This window comes from Nannospalax galili, unplaced genomic scaffold, assembly GCF_000622305.1.
Source record: "Nannospalax galili isolate Female #2095 unplaced genomic scaffold, S.galili_v1.0 scaffold337, whole genome shotgun sequence".
In the NCBI taxonomy this organism is placed as follows: Eukaryota; Metazoa; Chordata; class Mammalia; order Rodentia; family Spalacidae; genus Nannospalax; species Nannospalax galili.
Genome location: NW_008340932.1, coordinates 766,798 through 773,987, shown reverse-complemented (window position 1 = coordinate 773,987; position 7,190 = coordinate 766,798).

The window sequence follows — 7,190 nt, the reverse complement described above, 5'->3', positions numbered from 1 at the left end:
ATAGTACAGGGAATTGCTATAAAGGGTCTGTTAGACACAGGGGCTGATCAATCAATTATTAGACAGGAGGACTGGGCATCACATTGGCCCACAAAAAGGAACCCCCCTCCTGGGGGGAGGAGGAACAATTTCCTCATTCCAGTCTTTCCATCCCCTACAGTGGGAAGACCCGGATGGGGTCCATGGAACTTTTCAGCCATTTATCACCACAGGCATTAACACTAGCCTCTGGGGAAGAGATGTGCTAGGACAATTACAGGTGTCTTTCTCCTCATCCTGTACCAAAAATTCTGACTATACCTGTGAACTGTCTTATACTGTTAATAATCCTTTTATTCAACACCCCCAATTCTAAAGGCCATTGCTCTTCCTGCCACTTGAGCCCATAAAACTCAAATGGTTAACTGATGACCATGTCTCGGTAGACCAGTGGCCTATTTCTAGTAATAAATTACCTCATTTACAGGGTCTTATACAGGAACAATTAGATAAAGGGCATTAACAACCCCTGGAACATGCCTATATTTGTAATACAAAAGAAAACTCATGGAAACTGGAGATTTTTACAAGACTTAAGAAAAGTTAATGCAACTATGAAAAAGATGGGATCGCTACAGCCTGGCCTTCCATCTCCTGCAGCTGTGCCTGCAGGACATGCTATTATAATAATTGATATAAAGGACTGTTTCTTTTCTATTCCTTTACATCCTGAGGATAGGGAGCATTTTGCTTTCACTATCCCTGTCAACAATCACACTGTACCCATGCAGAGATATCAATGGAAAGTCCTACCTCAGGGAATGAAAAATAGTCCTACTATATGTGAATTTTATCTGCATAAAATAATTAGTCCAATACTTAAGAAATGCCCTACTCTCTTAAGGAATTACCTGCTGTTCTCATTCATTGTATTGATGATATTCTCCTTAGTCACCCTTCTGTTCAACGTTTAGAAGTTATGCTTACTAAATTAATGACTATTTTAACAAAATACGGACTTTATATTTCCTCAGAAAAAGTTCAAAAACATGGGCCTTATACTTATTTGGGATATGTCATGTTAGATAATCAATTATACTCTACCACCCCAAAAATAGAGTTGTCAGATCTCTGTTCTTGTTTTTCATTATATGGATGATATTCTCCTTAGTCACCCTTCTATCCAACTTTTAAAAGATATGCTTACTAAATCAATGACTATTTTAACAAAATATGGACTTTATATTTCCTCAGAAAAAGTTCAAAAACATGGGCCTTATACTTATTTGGGATATGTCATGTTAGATAATCAATTATACTCTACCACCCCAAAAATAGAGTTGTCAGATCTTTGTACTTTAAATCAATTGCAACAATTTATGGGACACTTAAACTGGTGTAGGCCTTCTCTTCATCTTACTACCATACAGTTAAGTCCTCTTTCCCATCTATTAGAAGGGGACTCAATCCTAACTGTCTTAGATATTTAAGTACAGGTGCTAAACAAGCCTTAACACTGGTAAATAAAGCCCTTCATCAAATAAGAGTGAATAGAGTCAATCCTCAAAAGGATATTCAGATTCTTATAATTCCAAATATAGAACAACCATTAGCTACTATATTTCAAGCCTAATTTTCCATTAGAATTTATTCACATCCTTGAAGTTCCAGCCTCAACCCACGGAGGATCTCACGCAGGCTTCATTGGAGATGGTGTGACAGAGCCCATTGACAGACTCTTCATGTTTTGGGGAAAGACCCTGATAAAATAATTTTACACCTTACTTGGAAAAAAATTGATTATGTAGCTTCAATTTCCCCTTCAGGGCAACTTGCCTTTGCAAACTATGCTGGAGATATTGGCATTCATTATCCATCCTGGAAACTTTTAAAATTATTTCAAATTAGTAAGTTTATCTTTACCACTATTACTTCACATTCTCCCAGGGACAAACATACAGTTTACAGATGGGACTAACAAAGGAATGGCCGCAGCTATTTTATACCAACTTCAAACAAAACAAAATGTTTCTCATGCTTGGGAAATGCCTGTTGCTGCTTCTGCCCAGTATTCAGAAATTTATTCTATCCTCCAGAGCTTCATGCTTTTTCCTCAACCTTTAAATATTTACACAGATTCAGAATATGCTGCCCAGGCACTCCTAAAACTGGGGCCCAGGAGGCTGTCCTACGTGGAAGGTCTCAGTTCCCTGCCCTAGGACTCTAGGACTCTAAGGACTAAAATTCGCCAAAGAGAGCACCCATTTTTTGTGACTCATATACGCTCCCATACTGGACTACCTGGTCCATTAGCTTCCTTAAATCAAAAAACAGATAATCTAACTAAAGTAAATGTTATGACTCCTTTATGCAGTCACCAACTCCTTCATCAGCCAGCAAAAATGTTAAAAGCTTTATATTCCCTCCTTACTAAAGATCAAGCTAAAATTATAGTTAAACAATGTCCTCAATGTGTTCCACTTCTTCCTTTAAGTTCCATGACTGGAGTCAATCCTCATGGCCTATAGCAGGAGGCCTCCAAAGATAGCACAGACCCAGAGACCTGGGATTCAGCAAGAATTCACTTCACTTCTTGGTCCGCAACTGCCCACCAAAAGGAGCCCAGGGCTCCTTACCCTGTTCCTGAGCCCAGTCACTGCTGACAGACTGCATGGCGTGGACCAATCAGAAAATGATATGCTGACTAAAGGGACTTGGGGGCAGAGAAAAGGGACATACAAGGCCTGCCCCCTCCTGCATTAAATGAGCCTGGAGCACCTCGCCTAGTGCTTGCTTCTACCTGACTCCCGGGGTCTGTGTGTTGTGACTCTGTTGGGAAACCCTGATGTTAGGGTTGTAGTTCTCCATGTGTGGATAGTCCTGAGGGGCTTGGCGCCAAATGGAAGGACTCCCCTTTTCAGCAGGGGGCCTCCTGCTCTCTTCCTGGCTCACCTGGAAAGTGCCACCAAGCATGGACGCCTGACCTTATCTGGAACATGACCTTTGGCATAGTTACCTGGAGTAAAAACTACCCCCAGGTTTTTTCTATATGATAATCAGGCATTGCCTGATAGTCTGGAAGAGAGGAGCCCACTGGCACATGTAAATAAAGCATACTATGAGCACCTATCAGCTGAGGCTTTGGCTACTGCCTCCACACTATAACTTCTCCAGTTCTCCCACTAAATAAATGGAGCTGTTTCACTGTGTCTGGGGCTGTATCACTGCTGTTACACTGTGCCTGGGACCAGCTTCCCCGGAAGGGCTTTCTTCCATCAGTGCTCACTGGCTGTCCTGACCCTGTTCACTGCTTCTGCTCTCCCTGCCCTCGTGGGCCAGTGGACAATGACCCGCGAAGAGAGGGAGAGAGTCCTGCAGCTGGCGCCCGAACGTGTGGCTCCTGGAACATGCAGAGTCTGTGAGTATCTCTCCCATGAGGAGGGCAACGGCAGCTTTGCCTTTAAGCCGTCCCACCCTTGAGGATCGGAAATCTCTTTTTCCTATCACCTCCCATCAGGAGGATACAGGCAGCTTTGCCTCTAAGCTGCCCCACCCTTGGGGATTGGCAGTCTCTGCTCTTTTTCCACCTTTTATTTTCGGTCTGAGTCTTTGCATGGGACCGTTAAAGACAAAGGAGCAACTGAGGCTTTCTGGTCAAGGCTACTCCCTGATGTTAGCTAAAGGCTCTTAGTCCTCTTAACGGACCCCGACTGCCCGCACGGGTGTAGACAAGACCCCCTATCTATACATCTTTCTAATGCAAAAACCCAGTAAAGCAACGACCAGTTGCCAGATCTATTAAATTTGCGGGCAGGCTTGCGTTGTGGCCTATGTGGAATCACCTGAGGTTTGATCCCAGGCATGTTCCCCTAGGAATCAATGTTTCACCCCCCTTTCCTTTTCTATCTTGAACACCCCTAAAAACAAAATCCCCAAAGTTCTAAGGGATTTTTATACAAGCTTTAAAGTCAACTTCTAAAATAACAAACTTCCGTAATCTGTTTTGTTATCTCACCCCCGGGGCACTCAAACTCAAGCTAAACCAGTTAGGTGAGAATTTAAATTAACCTGCCTCCAGGCAGGAGAAGGCACTCAGGCTCCAAGTGCCCCATAACGTAAACAAAAAAAAAATTCATGGTGGCTTGTGCCATACCAAAAAAACAAAAAAATTTAAAAAGCCATTTTTCTTCTGTAAACCTTCTCTTGGGGAAGGGGCTCATCAGAGGACCACCCCATCTCTCTCTCTTTGCTTTATCTCGGTTATAGCCTTCACGAGGGTCTGGATAAGGTTTGTGGGCAACTGAAGCCTCTTGGTCAGGGCGACTCCCTGATAGTGGCTGAAGGCCCCCTGCCCTCTTTCCAGACCCCGACAGCCTGACTGGGTGTAGGCAGTAACCTTTACAACTATCATAAAAATCTGGTAACGCAGCAACAAGTTAAAAGTCACGAGGACGGTTGCCATTCCCTTAAATCTGTGGCTAGGCTTGTGTTCATCAGAACGTTTCAATCCCCTGGTCGCAGACTGCCCCAGGAACATTGAATGCCACTGAAAACTCTTCTTTTCCTTTCTATAATGGGTAATTCAGCATCACGCCAAAAAAACCCTCCAAATTTGCTCCCTTAGAGCCCTACTTAAATTAAGAGAACTTAAGATTTCCCAAAAGGAAAGCTCAAAATTTTGGAATGAAGTATTTCAATTTGCACTCTGGATCCTGTCAGCAGACATTTCTGATCCAGAGGTCTGGACCAACATTACCTATCTGGCTCGTAAAAAGGAAATCCAGGAAAGACACCATTTGCCCCTTTCCTTTCTCCCCATAATAGCAGCCATTCAACAATGCTTAGGAAACCCACCTAATACTGAGGAAAACTTACTAGCACCAGGGAATAATAAAGGGTAGGATTCAAACAATGAAAAAGACCCTAAAGATTTCCCAACAGCAGATTCGACAGCCCCCCAAAATAAAGAAAAAAATCCTGAAGACTGCCCAGTAACAGATTCAACAGCTCCAAAAATAAAAATTGACCAAGTCAGACAAAATCCACCCATCAACAAAAATAACATTTACCCCCCTCTTCCCTCCTGTGAATCCTCATGGACTGATTTAACAAACCCAGATGTTAAAACCCAGACTTCAAAAACTCCCAAAGATCCCCAGATAAATCCCCATCCCCCTTCACTGCTGCCGCCGCCGCCGCCTGTAGCACCACACGCCACAGCCATTGAACAGCTCTGTAATCTCAGGGATAATGGGAGTTGCAGCCCCCAGAATCTCCTGACACAATGGCCTCAGGACCCAAAAACCCCATCGGTAGAAGCTTTTCCTGTTAACCTACAAATAACAAGGCAACATCCACTGGCTTGGTACCCACTCCCAGCAGCAGACTTAAAAGAGCTGCGCTAAGCTGTTCGTGAGGATGGGATCCATGCTCCATGGACAAAATCTATACTACAAACATTTAATACTAATCTGCTAACCCTCTAGAACTGGAGAGATATCTGTAGGTCTACCCTCCCCAGTCCATTATCCATTATTTGTACAATGGGAGGCTTTATTTAGAGATGAATGCCTGATGCAGGTTAAAAGGAATGACACACATAATCAACAGCTGAGACCACAAGGACAAGATCCAACACCTGGATTCATAGATTGGAACTATGACCAGCTTTTTGGCCAGGGCAACTTTTCCACAGGAATCCAGCAGGCTGTGATTCCTGCTGGCTGTTTTGAGCAGGTCCGCTTATGTGCACTACAGGCCTGGGACTGCCTAACCCCCTTGTCCACCGGGACTGGAGAGACCTCTTCATTAACCTTCTTAAAACAAAAACCAACTGAAACCCTCCCAGACTTTGTACTAAGAGTGCAGGTCAGTTTAGATAAAAAAATAACAGATCCTGCAGCCAAAGCAATGCTTTTAAAAAACCCTGTCTGGAAAGGGATGACCCCTGAGCACAGACAAGCATGCCAGGTACTAAAAAGTAACCCTAATACTATATTCTGGAAATTTTATGTCAGAGAAACATTTCAAAGAAAAAATCAGATAATCGGAACCGCAGACTGCCCCTTAGTGGGCTGTCAAAAACCCATAGAAATCATAATATACCCAAATGCTAACAAATATGGAACTAACAAATATGTTTGCTTCCCTTTTCGACAAAGAGATCCATCATGCCTCAAGGAAGTTGATACCTATGGGGGCTGCCACTATTTCAATCCCTGTAGGTTGGAACAAGGATACACTGGGGGATATCAGGGCATAACAGGACAGAGAAGACCCATCTACTTAAAGGATAATAAGTATCACTATGGGAACCATGACTATTCCCTAATATATATTGCAGATCCATGGGACGATCGCTGGGGTATTGGAGTAATAGAAAAGTTCTACTCAGGTGCATTCTCTAGGTACCCTACAGCTGACTTTCATATCTCTCGACAGCTTGTACCTGCAGCTAAGTCTGTGCTAACTCATCATAATATTATTCTACAGGAAAAACAAACAGAGGACCAGATAAGATCAACTATGTCCTGGAGCCAATACATTCAATATGTTGCTAACTTTCTTCCCTTCACCACCCACCCCAATGCCTCTGTTTCTTTTGTGCATCCAGCAATAGACCTTTACTGACAGCAGTACCAGCTAATGCCACCCTTCTTTACCCAGAAACAAAAAAAGATTTCACTGACTCTCATCTGATGGATATTCCCTTATTCGAACAACTGGCTAACTATCCAATTTGCATTTCCAGCAAGAGTAAGCCTACTCATTACAAATGTCTCACTAACATTACTCTCTCCAGGATAGCATGCGTCGCCCCTCCTCTTTTCCTATGGTGCAAATGAAAAGCCCAATACTGTGTTAATTCCTCTTTGTCCACCTTTTGTATACCGGTAATAATTACACCCCAGGTGTACCTACTCGAGAAAGAGAAAGCTGCCCTCCTCCTTCACAGCCTCCAGAGGAGAGAAATCTTCATCCCTTTGCTAGTAGGGCTCGGACTTTCTCTCCCTGGGTGCTGGAGGCGCTGCGACTGTGGCTATTGTACAAACCCATCACCCGGCAGGAGACTTTCGAGATAAGCTGGACCAGGCAATGGCATCCACGACTGGCAGCCTCGAATCTCTCCAATGACAAATGAACTCTCTTGCTGGGGTTGTGCTCCAAAACAGAAGAGCACTGGACTTAATAACTGCTGAACATGGGGGGAC